Source organism: Notamacropus eugenii, chromosome 5 (assembly GCF_028372415.1).
Source record: "Notamacropus eugenii isolate mMacEug1 chromosome 5, mMacEug1.pri_v2, whole genome shotgun sequence".
Classification (NCBI taxonomy): Eukaryota; Metazoa; Chordata; class Mammalia; order Diprotodontia; family Macropodidae; genus Notamacropus; species Notamacropus eugenii.
The window spans coordinates 255,573,276-255,589,851 of record NC_092876.1 but is presented as its reverse complement, the minus strand read 5'-3'; positions in this window follow the sequence as shown (position 1 = coordinate 255,589,851).

The following is a 16,576-nucleotide window of genomic DNA, read 5'->3' as shown; positions in this document are numbered from 1 at the left end:
GAGTAATAAAATTCTAACCAGCACACATATTTTATTACTTGATAAATTGACCTAGGCTAGATTTGCAAGTTGCAATAAGCTAGAAGAATCTCAAAGGGAAAATAGTCTGAGAATTTAAGAGAAGTCTGTGATTTTCACATGGTTCACTTTTCCATTGTGAGCCAAGTTTTCTCTGACTGAGCAATATATAGTTGGGAAAACTGAGCTGGCCTTTGCATTAGATACCTTCTTAACCTTAAATTCAAGAACATTTGAAATCCAGAAGGAAAAGCTGAGCATCCTATGAGCACACAGAGCACTAAATTTGGAGTTAGAGGCCCTGGATTCTAAGGCTGGGTGTCCTATTTCCCTACTGGGAAGGCTGGGTACAACGACTTGCTTGTAATCCTAGCTCCAAAGTCCTCATGGCTCAAACTCCTGGGTCATAGGGGATCTCAATGGGCACCTGCAACCAGGGACAATTAACACAATGGACATAAACACACTCTGGGCCCATTTCTTGAAGCCAGGTGTAGAGGAAGAGCAGAAGAATATTTCTTTCCCTCTCACAAGTTTAGTTCATGATATCCATAGTTCATAGCGTCCATGCTGAGTATAGCACTTGTAATTGTCCAAAAAGAATACAGACAAAAAGATGGTGGAGAAGAAAGTGGGCAGCTTTGTCTTTAAAGAAGTAAGCAGCTAATCATAGGAGTCTGTTGTCACCAATGTGTTAGAAGACTCAGCAGGCTCCATTTTAAGCAAACTGGGCGTGCTCAAAATCCTGGATTATAGCATCATACGTGAACAACAAACACAGCATGCCCTGGATAGTACTCAAAGGTTTTAGGATAGCTCTGGACTCTTAAAGGTTTGTACAAGTCAGACTTTTGGGGAACCCCTTTTAGGGCAACAGCAAAACAATGGAGTAGGCCAGGATCCATTCAGGCTAGTTTGATAGTTAGTGTTAGAGACTGAAGCAAAATGAGACTCTTCTAGTCCACCTAACATCTGCCAAAAGGAAGTTTACTTACCTATAACAAGAAAAAAGATATTCAGCAAGGATATAGCATTGACTCCGCCAGCTGCACTTTCTTGCCATTGTGTTACCCATACTGGTTTGCTGGTCAAATGTCCAAGGCAGAAGCTGCTGACTCCTTGTGCACTGGATTTTTGTACAGCAGCATTGAAGAAGCTACAAGCTTTAGTCATTTGAACCAATTAAATCTCAAAGATCATTTTAAAGCCTTTCAAGGAAAAACTACACTAGCCTGAAAGGGATAGGACCTTAACTTAATGTAGTTATCCCCTCCACATCATGACTTCCCTCATCACAGTTTCAATATATCCTGGATCAGCTTAAGAAATTAAATGGGAATTTGGGGGGGAGTTTTGTGGAAGCTACAGACAATGCTATGGAGCTGGGTTAGTCCTATTCATCCTGTCTTGAGGTCATACAAGATGGGAATCCCTTAGAGGTTCTGAACCTCTTGAATTTGGGTACTGACCATTGGACGTGGTTTTGTGCATGTGTGAAATCCCTGTGTTTCCACTACAGCTTGCAGACATTTGGATGGGAGAAGGTAATAATACACTAGTGCCTTGTTCAGACAAGGGATCTTCCTGACATCTATGGCTCAGGAGAGGAGAAAATTGTAAGCCTGGATTTGCTTTTAGGGAGGAATTATCCATGGCTTCATTTTCTTTGGCTAAGTGAGAGCAAGGTTGGTTTTATTTTCTTTTTTTTTGTGGTGAGCCTTTGGCTCTTTCTCACTAACCTTTTCCACAGAAAAATGCCATGAGGTTAAGAATTTACTTGAGAGCCATGGAACATACACGTCTTGATTCCCATTTCATTCTATTAATTCAGAACAGGATAGACTGAAGAACCTTTAGTCTACTGAGAAGCTTCTCTGTATTTTATGTTAAATCCTATTATCTTGAAATCTTTTCCCTTTCTTTGGTTAGCCTACTAATCCTCATTTTTTGGAGCACACACACACACACACACACACACACACACACACACACACACACACACCCCACTATCTGATTCAATTCCTTTCCAAATAAATTTATTGAGTGGATACTGTGTTCAACATACAAGGTTTGGCATAGAGAAAAATAAAAGGTTTATGACCCAGTCCCTACCTATATGAGTTTTCTCTTTCCTCAAATTATCATGAATACCTGTTTACGTGTTTCATCTTCTCAATATAACACACTCTTTGCAGACGCATTAGTTTTACTTTTGGTTTGTACACTGGAGTTTAGCACATGCCATTTTAAAAACTGGGACAATTTGTTCTTTTGTCCTATCTAGTTTCATTTATGATTTCTTGAAATAGAAATCTGGAAAACCAGGTTTTGATAGAGTCAGTTGGGATTCATATGGAGTTATCTGACCATGCTTTAAACCCATACCACTGTGACTCTCATTGATTGGCCAATAATAAGACCCAGACAGTGTTCGAGGCAAGTTTTGAACTCAAGTCTTCCTGATTCATGATGAAATATGCCATCCATCAGATAGGTGATAGTACAGTTAGGTGACGATAAAGGTCCAGCTCTGAAGTCAGGAGGAACAGTGTTCAAATGTGACTTCAGACACTTAGGAGTTGTTTGATCTCTGGTAAGTCACTTCACCCTGTTTGCCTCAGTTACTCATCTGTAAAATGAGCTCAAGAAAGAAATAGTAAACCATTCCAGGATCTCTAAAAAGAAAACCCCAAATGGGGTCACAGAAGGTCAGACACAACCTAAATGACTCAACAACAACAAAAACAGAGGTGATGGATTTTGGGTATAGGCTGAGGTTTTCATATTTTCGCATACAGCCATTAGAGGAATTTGTTTTGTTTGACTGCATATATTTGTTTCAAGAAATTTTCTTTTTTATCTTTTATTTTCATTGAAGTGAGGAGTAGGAAGGAGAGAAAATAGATTTTTTAACTTTCAAAGCAAGTTAGGAAGTTTCTACAGATGAGAAATGTTACATGTACTTTCAAATGAGATCTTAGCATTATTGGTTTTACCTGTTTTAATTTGCCTTAAGATCCCTCACAAGCAGAAATAATATATAAATATTTATGATATAATAACAAAATACATCAATAAAATTGAAAATGGAAAAATGAAATCTTAAAAAATGAAATGGAAATTATTAGTGGGAAAAGGTAGAAGTAAGATTTGTGAAAAGAGAATATTGTAAATATAATACAGCAGTGAAAATGAAAGAGGAAGAGACAGCAGGGGATGGTGTTATGGGAGTTGAAACACAGCAAAAATTAGAAATGAGAATGAAGAATCAAAGGCTGGGAGACTGAGACAAGACTGGTGACAGAAATAATGAAGTTAGAAAGAAAAATGTCTCAGTTTTTGATATATTGAGTTTAAATTGAAGGGAAACATCTAGAATTCAGATGTTCCCAAACTTATTTGCCCTACTGCTCCCTTTAAAAAAAAAACAAAACATTGCTCAGTGCCCTTCTGGAAATCTACTATCTTTAACCCTTCAGTGGTTTGGGTTTGGTTTGTTTTTTAATTTGCATCATTTCAAAAACTACATAAAATAATTTTAAATGACACGTTTTTAATTGAATAATTTATTGCAAATTTGTGGGCTTTTCCACATTAAAACTTCAATGAGGCAATATTGTGTCATGTAACCACATAGTACCATATTGTAAATAAGCCATTACATGCATATATCTCTACTGATGCATGCTGGACTTCCTGACAATGCACTACAGGCTCGTCTGTTAACACTTGCTTGTTATAACCTGTAGGCAGACTTGACCACCCATGGGATATAACTTGCATTTTGTGTGTTTATTTGGAAAATAATGTAATCACAACGACTTTAACTCTGTTACACCACAGATGGAACTTGTATGAATGGTTCTTCAAAATTTTCTTCTCTTCTCTTTTTTCCACTAGCTCCTTGTTTTTATTCAACACCCCGCAACTGTACCCAAGGCTATTACTGCCCCCTGGATCATCTCAGCACCCTTCACAGAGTGGTACTACCCGCTTTGGGAACCTGTGATGGAGATACTCTATAGGAATCTGGAGGTACAGGTTTGGAGCTTACAACAGAAGTCAGTCTAGAAATAAAGATTTAGAAGCATTAGGTGACAGTTAAAGCTACAGGAGTGATAGAGATTGACAAAGAATAGAGAAAAGCAGTGGGCCAATGATGGAACATTAAAAATTGTCAGCCTTATGGGGTTAGGAAAACAGTGAGGGGAGAAAGAGAAGAATCAATTTCAGACAGCTATGTGATGGCATGGTATACATAACTCTGGAATCCATGACAGCATGTATATCATAAGATCATTCACCACTAGAGAAACGCCCAGGCCATTTCTTGTTCTACTAAGTTGTTTCTTAATAACTAAAAACCAATTAAAAATATGCACCATTATTTGTTGCAAAGGATTTAAAATGAGAAAAATCTATGAAGGACTCAATTTGTTGTTGTTGTTTGGTTATTCAGTCATGTCTGACTCTTCATGGCCTTATGGACCATAGCACATTAGACCCTGCTATCCTTCACTATCTCTCAATGTCTGTCCAAGTTCATGTTTGTTGTTTCCATAGCACTATCTATCCCTGTCATCTTCTGCCAACACCCTTTCCTGGTGCCTTCAATCTTTCCCAATATTGGGGTCTTTTTCAATGAGTCTCATTTTCTCATTATGTGGTCAAAGTATTTAAGCTTCAGCTTTTATTGGACTTTTCAGTGAGTAGCTTAATTTCTTTAAGTATTGACTGATTTGATCTTGCTGTCCAAAGGACTTTCAAAAGTCTTCTCCAGCACCATAATTTGAAGGGCCAATTCTGAAGTGTTCAGCTTTCCTTATAGTCCAACTCTTACTGCTATTGAGAAAACCATATCTTTGACTCTATGGACCTTTATTTAACTTTAGGGCAGAGGAAGTCAAGGATGATAAAAATATACTAAATACTGACTAATAATAATTTAATTGATTATATTTTAATATACCAAGAATGATATAATTGTGGTAGGATTCATTCTTAAATCAGTTGTTTATGTCCATCTTTATAAAGGAAAAGGAAATAGGCAGTCCTGTGAAAATCATCAGTGGTGGGGGGAGGGTGGAGTGTGGTCTCACTTTTAGGTATTGTTGGCAAGATTCTTGCCAGAATCTTCTTTAATAGACTGATTATTCACCTGGAAGATAGTTATCTTCCCCAGAGCCAGTGTGGCTTCAGAAAGTGCTGAGGAATGGTTGATAATGGTGTTTGTTGCCCAACAACTCTAGGAGAAATGCCAGGAGCAGCACAGATCAGTAAATGATGTTCATTGATCTGATCACAGATTTTGACACTTTCTATCATAAAGATCATGGCAGAACTTGCTTTCCCGGAGAAGTTCATCAGTATTATATGCCAGTTTCACAATGGCATTCTTGCATAGGTTTTGTATAATAGATGATGTTCTCCTGTTTCCCAGTAATCAATGGAGTGAATCAGAACTCTGGGCTTACTCCTATGCTTTTTAGCTTGCTGTTTTCAGCAATGTTGTCAGATGCCTTCAATGAGGATAAAAATGGCATCAGGGACCACACAAGCCAAGACTAACGTGAAAGAAGAGTTGGTGCCTTACTTTTTGTTTGAAGATGATAGTGCCCTCAGTGCAGCCTCGGAGGCTGAGGTGTAACAGTGTGGATCTGTTCTTTGCTGCTTGTACTAATTTTGGCCTGACAATTAACACCAAGAAAACAGAGGTTTTCCATCACTCAACACCACATCATTCATACAAGGAACCACTGGTTATAGCAAAGGGTGAAATTTTGAATGCTATGAAAAAATTCATTTATTTTGGCAGTATACTTTCCAGGAATGTGATCATAGATCATGAGGTTGATGTGCACATTGCCAGAGATAGCTCAGTGTTTGGGAGGCTCTAAAAGAAAGTGTGGGAGAGGAGAGATATTAGACTGCCTACTAGACTGAAGGTCTACAGAGCTGTTGTGATGACTTCATTTTCTGTACCCTTGTGAAACCACCACAATGCCAGGAAATTGAATTGCTTCCATTTGAATTGTCTTCGGAAGATGCTAAAGATTACTTGGCAAGATAAAGTACCAGACCCTGAGGTCCTTTCTTGAGCTGAACTGCCAAGCATTCAAATCCTACTGCATAGAGCACAACCCCTATGTGCTGGCAGCATTGTTTGAATGTCAAATGTAAGTTTACATAAAAGACTATTTTACAGAGAACTCACACAGGGTAAGTGCTCTCATGAAGGTCATAAAAGGTGATACAAGAACTCTCTCAAGCTCTCTGAAGAACTTTGGAATCAATTGTGAGACAAAGAAGGCACAGGACCACCTGGCATGGCACACATATCCAAAAAGGTGTTGTGCTCTATGAGCATAGCAGAATTTCAGTAGCTGCAAAAAACTGTGAGATGTGCACATTTAGAGACATCACCACTCCAAATGTTCAAACGGACTGTTTGTGACCAATCTGTGGTAGAGTCTTCCAACCTTATATTGGTCTGATAAATCAGTTATATACACTGTACCTTGTAATGACTTAGTAATATCATTTTGGTCCTCTTTGAGTATGAATAAGAACAATTCTATTGTTATTATTATTCAAACCATTGGCTTATTAGAACAAAAATCAAAATTAATTGCAAGCTAGAAGAAAGAATGTGAGTACCCACCCCCTAAATGATTTCCAGTCTCTAATAGGAATTTGGAGAGGAGAGACAAGACTTCCACCTGAACACACACCTTTCATGACACTCCATTTATCTCCTGCCTGATCTCTAGCCTCCCCCAGGACTGTATAGTGGAAAGTTGGGCACCTTGCTATCATACCCACATATTACCGGCTTGAGGAAGAAGAGAAGTACCACTCCATTTTACCAGTCTCCCATCACTGGGATACGGGGAGAGACCTCCAGTCCAAAAAGTTTGCAGTCAAGTATCCTGCTTTGGTGAAGGAGAGTAACATAGTGACTGCTCCAAGGCCATACTCCCTCATCTGAACTGCCCAAGGTTCTGAAAAGACTATGCTTTAGTCAAAATAGTATTGACTTTGAAAATCTCTGAAGTTTTCCCTTAATGATTAACAAACTTCCACCTGATCATATTCTCCACATCCCAGTGATTCTGAACTCCTATAAATTGTTTTCCAAACTGCATTTCCCAATCTCTTATTTCCACTCCCTTCAGTCTATCTACCCATTCCCTTCCCCTTCCCCACTGAACCTCTGCAAGACAGAGAATATCTCTGTACTGACACAAATTTGAGTGCATTGATACTCAAGGTGTGTTAAGAAAAGGAAGATAATAAAGACAATGCCTGACACATAGAAGCAGCTTAATAAATGTTTGCTGGCAGTTACAAATGAGTGGTTGGAGAGAATATCTACACTTCTATTGCTGATTAGATCATAGAGTCATTTGATTCTTGTGGAAGCTCATTAAAACACATACACACCCATCACTCTTTTTGAGGCAGTAAGGTGGCCCAGTGGATAGCGTGCTGGATCTGAAGTCAGGAAGACTCACCTTCCTGAGTTCATATTCAGCTGAGATACTTAGTAGCAGTTTGACGCTGGGCAAGTCACTTGACCTATTTACTTCATTTTCAAACTGTGGCAAATCACTCCAGTATCTTTGTCAAGAAAACTCCAAACTGAGTCACGGAGAGTCAGACAGAAATATTAAGAAAACATTTTAAATTCTAGTTTTAAGTCTACTCACTTTCTTTTAGGAAAGTGTTAAGACTTAATCAATAGATAAACATTAATCATGTGCCTACTATGTGCCAGGCACTGGAGGAGCTCACAATATGAAAAAGACTAAGACTTACAAGAAAAACTAAATTTGAGGAAAATGGATTAAGTATAGTAACCAGATTTAGAACAGGAAATAGCTCAGTCTACTTAAGGCCAATTTCCCCCAAGACTTGAAGGGATTAGGATAATTAGAATAAGAAAAGAAAAGGAAAAATTCTGGCTACTTCTGTTAAAGGGAGGATCTCTTGAGTTTGCTTTTGATCAGTTGGAAAGGTTAAATTTTTAAAGGGAGTCATCAAAGTAGGATTGAATAATTTTAGGAAAATGGTTTTTAAGGGTATGCCAAAAGTTGAATATTGTTCTGTTTGATGTAGTAAAATGTTAACCGAACTACACTCCTAGTACTGTAACTATTTTGTCTCATTTGTCCAGGAATGCTAAGACTATAATTTTGAAGTGGCTTGTGCTAGAGAGTGATTTTTCCCAGTCACGGGGTAACTGTCTTCCCCCCTCCCTTTTTTTCTAAGCAGAAATGCTTTGCTAGAATAATTAAAGTTAATTTAATTAAAAATTGCTTTGGTCAGCTTTATGCAAGACACAGAACACAGAATTTTCTCCCACAAGTATTTACTTCATAAACAGATTTTTCAAAATTAAATCATAACATTGCTGTCTTCAAAACTCAAATGCAGCTTGACACACAAATAAAAATAGCTATGTTAAGAGGGAAAAATAGTAGGATAACAATCTAGCAGAGTATAAAGAATCTTGTTGTTAAGTGAACTGAACATTTAGACTGTGGACCTTCGTTCATCAGCAAAACTGGAAATATAGTGACTGTTCTATAGACTTGAATGTCTTCTTGGAAGGCTAAAATTAAATAGCATGACAGCCCCATGGAAAGTTCAAAGCTATTTTGAGATGAAAGGTACATTATTCTCATTATTAACAATGATAAGAACAATAAAAATAAGAATTCCATCTCAAAGATATAGTCTCTGACATTTCTCCCTTTCTCTCTACAGAGTAAAGAAGAGTTTCCTTGTAGTGCTAAATGGGAAAATCAAGGTACTATTTCATTTTAGATACTTTTCAATCCAACCTAGTGGAAACTGCATTTTTACTACTTTCTCCTCACTCATTGCCTTCTCTCATTATTAGGGTCTTTTTAATCTTTCCTCTGGGTAAAAAGTTTTTTTAAAAAAATTAGTCATCCATAATTTTTTTTTTTTCTGTAAGGTACTAAACATCCAAATCTTGGGAAACAATAGAAAGGTTGCTTGGCATGTTGACTTTTTATGCAGACATTTGGAGCAAAAACTGAGATCTGTCTGGAGGATAGTGACACTTTCCACCAGACTGAGTGTAGTCTCCAAATGCATCTTTCACAATTTCAGAACCATATTACAGATAGAAAAGGTGATAAAGTTCACTCCTAAAAACATGCATTGGCAGACCAGATCCCTAAACATGTAGAGTTCTGAGAAGCTGCTCTTATTCAATGCTACATGTGGACCCTGAGGTTCAAACAAAAATTGCATGCCAACAAATTTGCATCTATTTCCACAGGTACTCCATCTTTACAAGGACTTAAACAATTTATCCTTTAATCTAGAGTGTGGACTCAGGCACATGCAGGGTTAAACATAAATGTGTATGTAAAAAAATAACAAGTTATCTATTTAATCCTCTTTTGTGGAATGAGAAGAATGTCAACTGATGGTGTGTTTCCAGTTGAAAATTATCCAAAATTTCTTCTGCACTTATTCCAAACTGGGCATTGCCAACTCTTAGAGGCTATATAAGTCAAACACTTAAAAGGCTCTGTAGCCAGTGCTTTTCTTACTAGAAGCACATCTGGCCATATTTTTAGCTTGTGTCCAAATTGGCCTTATAAATGAAGACGGACTGAGCTAAATTTAAATGCATTGCCTACCACGCCTCCCTTGCTGTAAGGTGAGCAATTTGGTGCTTGTGTAGTTTGGTGCAAGCCAGTATGATGTAGTTGCAAGTGGAAATGGTCCCAGGACTAGCTCTTGGACAGAAGTTAGCATACATTAACTGAATAGTCCTTCCAATTTAGCTCCTAGATTAGCATTTTTTGGGGTTTTTTTGTGCTTTTTTTTTTTCAGTCAAAATAAAACAAAGGTTACCAAAGATTCACCATATTGGATTGACTCTTAAGAAGCCTCACCATTTGTGTTGCTCTTATTGACAAGTGGGTCAGATAGAAACTGAGCTAGATTGAACCTGAGCTAGATAGGATCTGAATGCCTTCATGGAGACAATATGGAACTTATACCCAGAAAGACTGGGAGGAATCTGAGGGTAGTCCATTAATCTGGTGGTGGTGGTAGTGGTGGTGGTGGTGGTTGTCCTTCATTCTTGAAGAGGACCAAAATGACCTTACCATGATAAAGTGAAGTTTCAATGTGTCCTACTATAGTTGATCAGATCAATATGAGTTCAGAATGCTTTACCACAGATTGCGCACAGATAGTCTATGTGTACATTTGGGGTGGTTACTTCTTTGTGCTGTTTCCTTTGTGCTGTTCCAATTCTGCTTCCCTCATAGAGCACAGCACCTTTTCTGATGTGGGCACACCATGCTGAGTGGTCCTGTGCCAGTCTCCTATGTTGCACAATCAAATCCAAAGTTCTTGAGAGAGACCTTGAGAATGTCCTTGTGTTGCTTCTTCTGACCACCATGTGATCACCTACCCCATGCAAGTTCTCCATAAAATAGTCTTTTAGGCAAGTGTACATTTTGCATTCAGACAGTGTGGTCAGCCCATCAGAGTTGCATTCTCTGAAGCATAGTTTGAATACTTGGCAGTTTAGTTTGAACAAGGACCTCAGTGTCTGGTACCTTATTCTGCCAGACAGTTCTAATGGAAGCGGTTCAGTTTCCTGGCATGAAGCTGGAACACTCTCCATGTTTTACAGGCATACAATAATGAGGTCAGCACAACAGCTCTGTAGACCTTTAGTTTGGTAGTCAGTCCAATATGTCTTCTCTCCTATACTTTTCTTTGAAGTCTCCCAAACACTGAACTAGCTCTGGCAATGCATATGTCAACCTCATTGACAATCCTCATCCCTGGAAAGTACACTACCAAGGTAAGTGAACTTATCCATAGCATTCAAAATTTCTCCATTTGCTGTAACTGATGATTCCATGTATGGATGATGTGGTGATGACTGATGGAGCACCTGCGTTTTCTTGGTGTTAATTATTAGACCAAAATTAGCATAGGCAGCAGATAATTGATCATACTTTGTTGCATCTCCACTTCAAAGGCTGTACTGAGTGCACAATTATCTACAAACAGAAAATCACGCACCAGCACTCCCTCCACTTTGGTCTTGACTTGTAGCCTTTTCACACTGAAGAACTTACCATCAATATGGTAGTTAATCTTGATGCCATGTTCATCCTCAATGGAAACATTTGACAACATGGCTGAAAATACCATGCTAAAAAGCATGGGAACAAGCGTACAACCCTGTTTCACTACATTGGTGACTGGGAAGGCACAAGAACATTGTCCACTATCCAGAACTCCGGCAAACATGCTATTGTGAAATTGGTGTACAGTTTTGATGAACTCCTCAAGGCAACCAAATTTTGACATAGTTTTCCACAAGCCCTCATGATTAGCAGTGTCAAAGGCCTTGGTCATATCTACAAATGTTATGTACAGACCTCTGTTCTGCTCCTGGCATTTCTCCTGGAGTTGTTGGGCGTCAAACACCATATCAACTATTCCTCAGCCCTTTTTGAAGCCACACTGGCTCTCAGGTGGATGACCATCTTCTAGGTGAAGGATCAGCCTATTAAAGAGGACTCTAGCAAGAATCTTGCCAGGAATAACTAAGAGAGAGACCCTCTGTGATTGTTGCAGGATAATCTGTTTCCTTTACCTTTATAGAGATGGACAATAGAGGCATCCTTGAACTCCTGGGGGATAATCTCCTCTTGCCATATAACCTGGAATATTTCAGCTTCTGTTTGAGCAGTGGTTTCCTACCTTGTAAATCTCCTCTGGAATAGAATCAGCACCAGGTGCTTTGCCACATGAAAGGAGCCTAATGGCACTCAAAACCTCTTCTTCAGTTCCAAGTTTAGTTAAGGAGAAATTCACTTCAAACTAAGGTAAACAGTCAATGGACTCAGCATTGATTGATGGTGGTCCATTAAGAACACTATGGAAGTGTTCAGCCCATCTCTCTAGGAACATGTCCTTATCACTAATCAATGTGACTCCACCAGCCCTGAGCATTTGTGATGCACTATAGGTTTTGGCCCATAAATAGCTTTCAGGGAAACATAAAAGTACTTTGGATTATAAATATCAGCATAAAACTGAATTTCATCTGCCCTCTTACTGAGCCAGGAATCCTGCATCTCTCTAAGCTTTCTTTGTACTTTACTTTTGATGGAATTAAATGCTGCCTTCTTAAAGATGGATGAACTATCCTGCTGGTAAGCCCTATAGAGTTCTCATTTTTCATTTAGTGGCTTCTGGATTTTCCCATCATTTTCATCAAGCCAATCTTGATGTTTGTGAGTGTTGTACCCAGATGAGCAAATGCAGTGCTGTACATCAAATCTCTGAAAGCCACACACTCCTTTTCTGCTCCACTGTTGCCAATTATGTGTTGGCTCAACTTTCCCTCCCAGTTAGCAACAAACTGTTCATGCTCAAATCAGAGCTCTAATTTGTTGACATTAATTCTTCTGGTAGTCATTTTGCTTTGGGGGCAGCAGTTTTGATAAATGCGAATATTTAGCTTGGAAAGGATAAGTCTATGATCAGTCCAGCACTCTACACCACACATTGCTTTTGTCACCCTCACATCTTGTCTGTCTCTTCTCCTTATAATCACATAGTCCATTAGATGCCAATGTTTGCTGCGAGGGTGCTTCCATGAAGTTTTATTGCATTTATGTAAATGGAAAACAGTGTGGGGATGAGAAGTTCATGCAACATACAAGTCTTCAGCAGTAAATGACCATTGCTGTTGCTGTTTCCAACTCCATTCCTCCCTAGGTCTCCCTGCCACGTCTGATAGTCTGAGACCACTCTAGCATTAAAGTCACTCAGAATTATAAGCTTTTCCTCTTTTGGCACATTGATGATAAGGGTCTCTAGGTCCTCATAAAATTTTTCTTTGACCTCATCAGGGTTTGTCATGGTGGGAGCTTAGGCACTAATAATGGTAGCATGGTGCTTTCCTACAAGTAGCAACCACATTGTCATGAGCCTGTCATTCACTCCTTTTGGCAGGCATGCCAGCTTGCTGACTAGATTAGTTTTGATTGCAAAACTTATGCCAGCTTCATGGTGCTCCCCTTCACTGCAGCCACTCCACAAAAATGTATATCCAGCTCCAACTTCATTAAGCTGGCCTTTATTTGCCAGCCTTGTTTCATTCAGGGCTGCTATTTGGATGCAATACCTGTTGAGTATAAAGAAAAGACAATTTCCCTGGAATATAAGACAATTTCCCTAGAGGGAATTAAAGATGACTATTCAAGGACAAAATAAAAAAAAGCATGTTTAATAGGAGAGTTTTTTGGTGTCAGATATTCCCTTTCTTTCCAAATTGCTCCATGAGCATGTAGAATATGGAAAGTGTATTTTGAGTCAGTGAAATCATCAACTGGCCTGAGGTCAGGTCCTAAGAAATGAGTTAGGACTCCCTAAGTCTGTCCTCTTATTTCATCAACCTACAGAGTAAAAGGCTTTTCTACATTAAGTGGTGTTAATGGTGGTCATTTTAGTTTTCAAAGTCTCAAAAGCTTTAGCCTGGTGGGGGCCCCATGCTACAAGGAGTCAGATTCTCCTCCTCAGTGGTACAACAGGTGGCAAAGAGGACATGCAAATCACCCAAAGAAAGCTCAAATTGTAGGGATGTGTCCTTAAAACCCTCAGTAAACTTAGTGTGGTCTTTTGGGAATCATCCCAGTTTCTCTTTAACCTGAATAAGGTCTGAAATGGAGAATGGGCCACTCACTCTAATTGTTCCACTAGGTGAGGCAGGCACTTCCCCAAAAAGTTTTGAAGGCTCAGTGAGGACCAGGGCTTGGGAAGAGAGATAGGATGTCCCACTTCTTGTGAGGGAGAGGCAGGGAATGCTGGTTGAACTGGATTAGGTTGGGGGAATCTGGCTGGCAAAGGAAAAGGTCAGCTGGCACCTGAGGAGGGGAAGAGGTCAGAGAGGGAGACACTCCCGAGACTACCATGGGGGTGGGGCCTGAGGCCTGAGTGACCTCAGGGGAGGGTCTGCAGCAAGACCTGGGGCTGGGGCTGGGAAGATTGGGTGGGGATAGGAATTGGGGAGGTGGTGGGAATGGGGCAAGAGGGGAGGGGGCAAAGCCCTGGGGACCATGAGAAGGGTGTAGTTTAATTGGTCCCCATTCTCCCTTTGTAGGGAGGCTCTAGCTACCAACGTCTTACAACCTTTCCTGAGAACAGGGTTCTGAGAGAGCTCAACTAAGTCCATTATATAGGAAATTTCTATCCATTTTCCTTCTTGGCAACAATATAATTCCAACTGTACTCATTTTTATTCCAATTGTACTCATTTCAGGCATATCTCTAGTACTCATTTTTAAAGTGCCCAAAATGGGCCGTGCTTCCTGGCCCTCTAGGCAAAATTGAGGCCAAACAGTGTTGCAGAAGAACACCAACTTTTTCTTTTTAAATTCTTTACAGAAACTAATTTTTTCCCAATTTTGTAAAAGACAAACCAAAGGCAAACATTGGGGAATTGAAAAGGATCGACCCATTACAGGTGTGGGGTTGGAAGTCTCTTCCTCTGTAAAGGATGATTTGAGAGTAAACCTTGAAAAACAAACAGAACAAACTAAGGCAAAACAAACACAAAAAGGTACCTGAAGCTTTCCTTATTCCCTAGTCCTGAGAGAATTGAAAGAATCTAACATCCACTTCTGAATAGGGCATCTGTCCCTGTCCTCCATGCTTTAGAAAGTGTACCCAGGTCCATGGCCTCCAACATAACCACTGTACCAAAAAGCTGTATGAGACAGCCTCCTAGCTGTCTGACCTACTGGGACCTGAGAGGTCAGGTCTGAAAACCACCTCCAAGATTCTTAGAGAGTGAGAAAGGGACAAGGAGAGGGGGGGAGCCTTATATACCTTCCAGTCTTGGCTGGAGAAGAATTTGAAATTGGTAGTATTTCCAGTCAGGGAACCATATGTTCAGGTAAGGGAATCATAAGTTGAGGTTTCAGGTGTTTGGGACCCCAAAATACTAATACCCTGGGTTCTGCCTGAATGAATTTGACCCAAGTCTTCTTTCAGGCAAAGGAAAACAAAGTTTATTGAAGATTCACCATATTGGGTTGACTCTTAAGAAGTCTCACCATTTGTGATGCTTGTATTGAACAAGCTGGCCAGATAGAATCTGAGCCTGGTGCTTTATTTTTTTTAAAGCATTAGATGATCCTTGACCAAAACATCCAAACCATAATGTAAATAATAAAAGAAAAGTTTATGAAACAAAGAGGATGTTTGTCTAAAATTCCCCCTAGTGCTTAATTGGATTATGTCCAAGGCACCTTTTTATTTTCATTTATAAGAAAGTAATTTAAGAAATATGTTGTTGAAGACCTTTTTAATTTTAGGCTTTTCTAAAAAAAAAAAATCCCAATTTGTAATTTCATTGGTATAGAATATTTCTTGTGTAAAAATTCCCTCTAGTATATCTAATCAGCAGCAATTCATAGTCTAGAGCAGGGATGGGGAACTTGCAGCCTGGAGGCCCCATATAGCCTTCTAGGACCTTGAGTTCATCCTTTTGACTGAGTTCAAATATTAAAGAACAAATCCTTTTATTAAAGGAATTTGTTCTGTGAAGTTTGGAGTCAGTCAAAAGGCTACACTTGAGGACTTAGAGGGCCACATGTGAACTCAAGGCCACAGGCTCCCCACCCTTGGGGAGGATTTGCCTATGGAAGTTTAGAGGTTAAATGACTTGCCTATGGCCACACAGCTAATATGGGTCAGAGCCCAAACTTGAAACAAGCTCTTCCTGACTCCACAGTTAATCCTCTATCTACCATACCATACTCCTTCCATTAGGCCTTAACAGTTTCAAATCACCTGACTATCTCAAAGAGATTTCTTTTCCTATTTCATATCTTCCATCATGTATATTTCTTTGCTCACCTAAATTTTAATTCCTATAATGAATTAGCCCAGCTAAACTTTTTCCAAGAGGCAATTTTAAAAGCAGTATATTTGGTAACATTTGTAAACATGGTTACATACCACATGAGTCATTTATATTATCAGGTTTCAAGATCTTCTACTTCTCCACTCTATTTCTTATAATGGTAAATACTGCCTCTGTAGAGTTTATCAGTTCTGTAGAGTTCCCCACCTTGAGAAATACCAGGCATGGAAAAACAGTTTCTGAAAAAGTCAGGCTTTGGATCAGAAAACAAATGGCATGATCCTGGCAGCTAGAGGAGAGCTAACTGATGAGGAAAGATAGATTGAAAAGAGATAGGCATGAGCCTGATTGGACATTTATCTGGTAAAGAATAACAGAAAGACAGAGAAAAAAAAGAAAAAACCCTCATAAGAATAAATATATATGCATATATATGATTAATATTTTGCAATACTTGCTACATAATTAGAATGTTTATCTCACACCCTAACTGATTGATAGTGATAGATATACAGATGGCACACTCAGATCTGGATGATCAATCTATCTCTAACTATAAATTAATATGGAATGGAAGCATGATTTCATTGTTATAGGAAAATGCTCAGG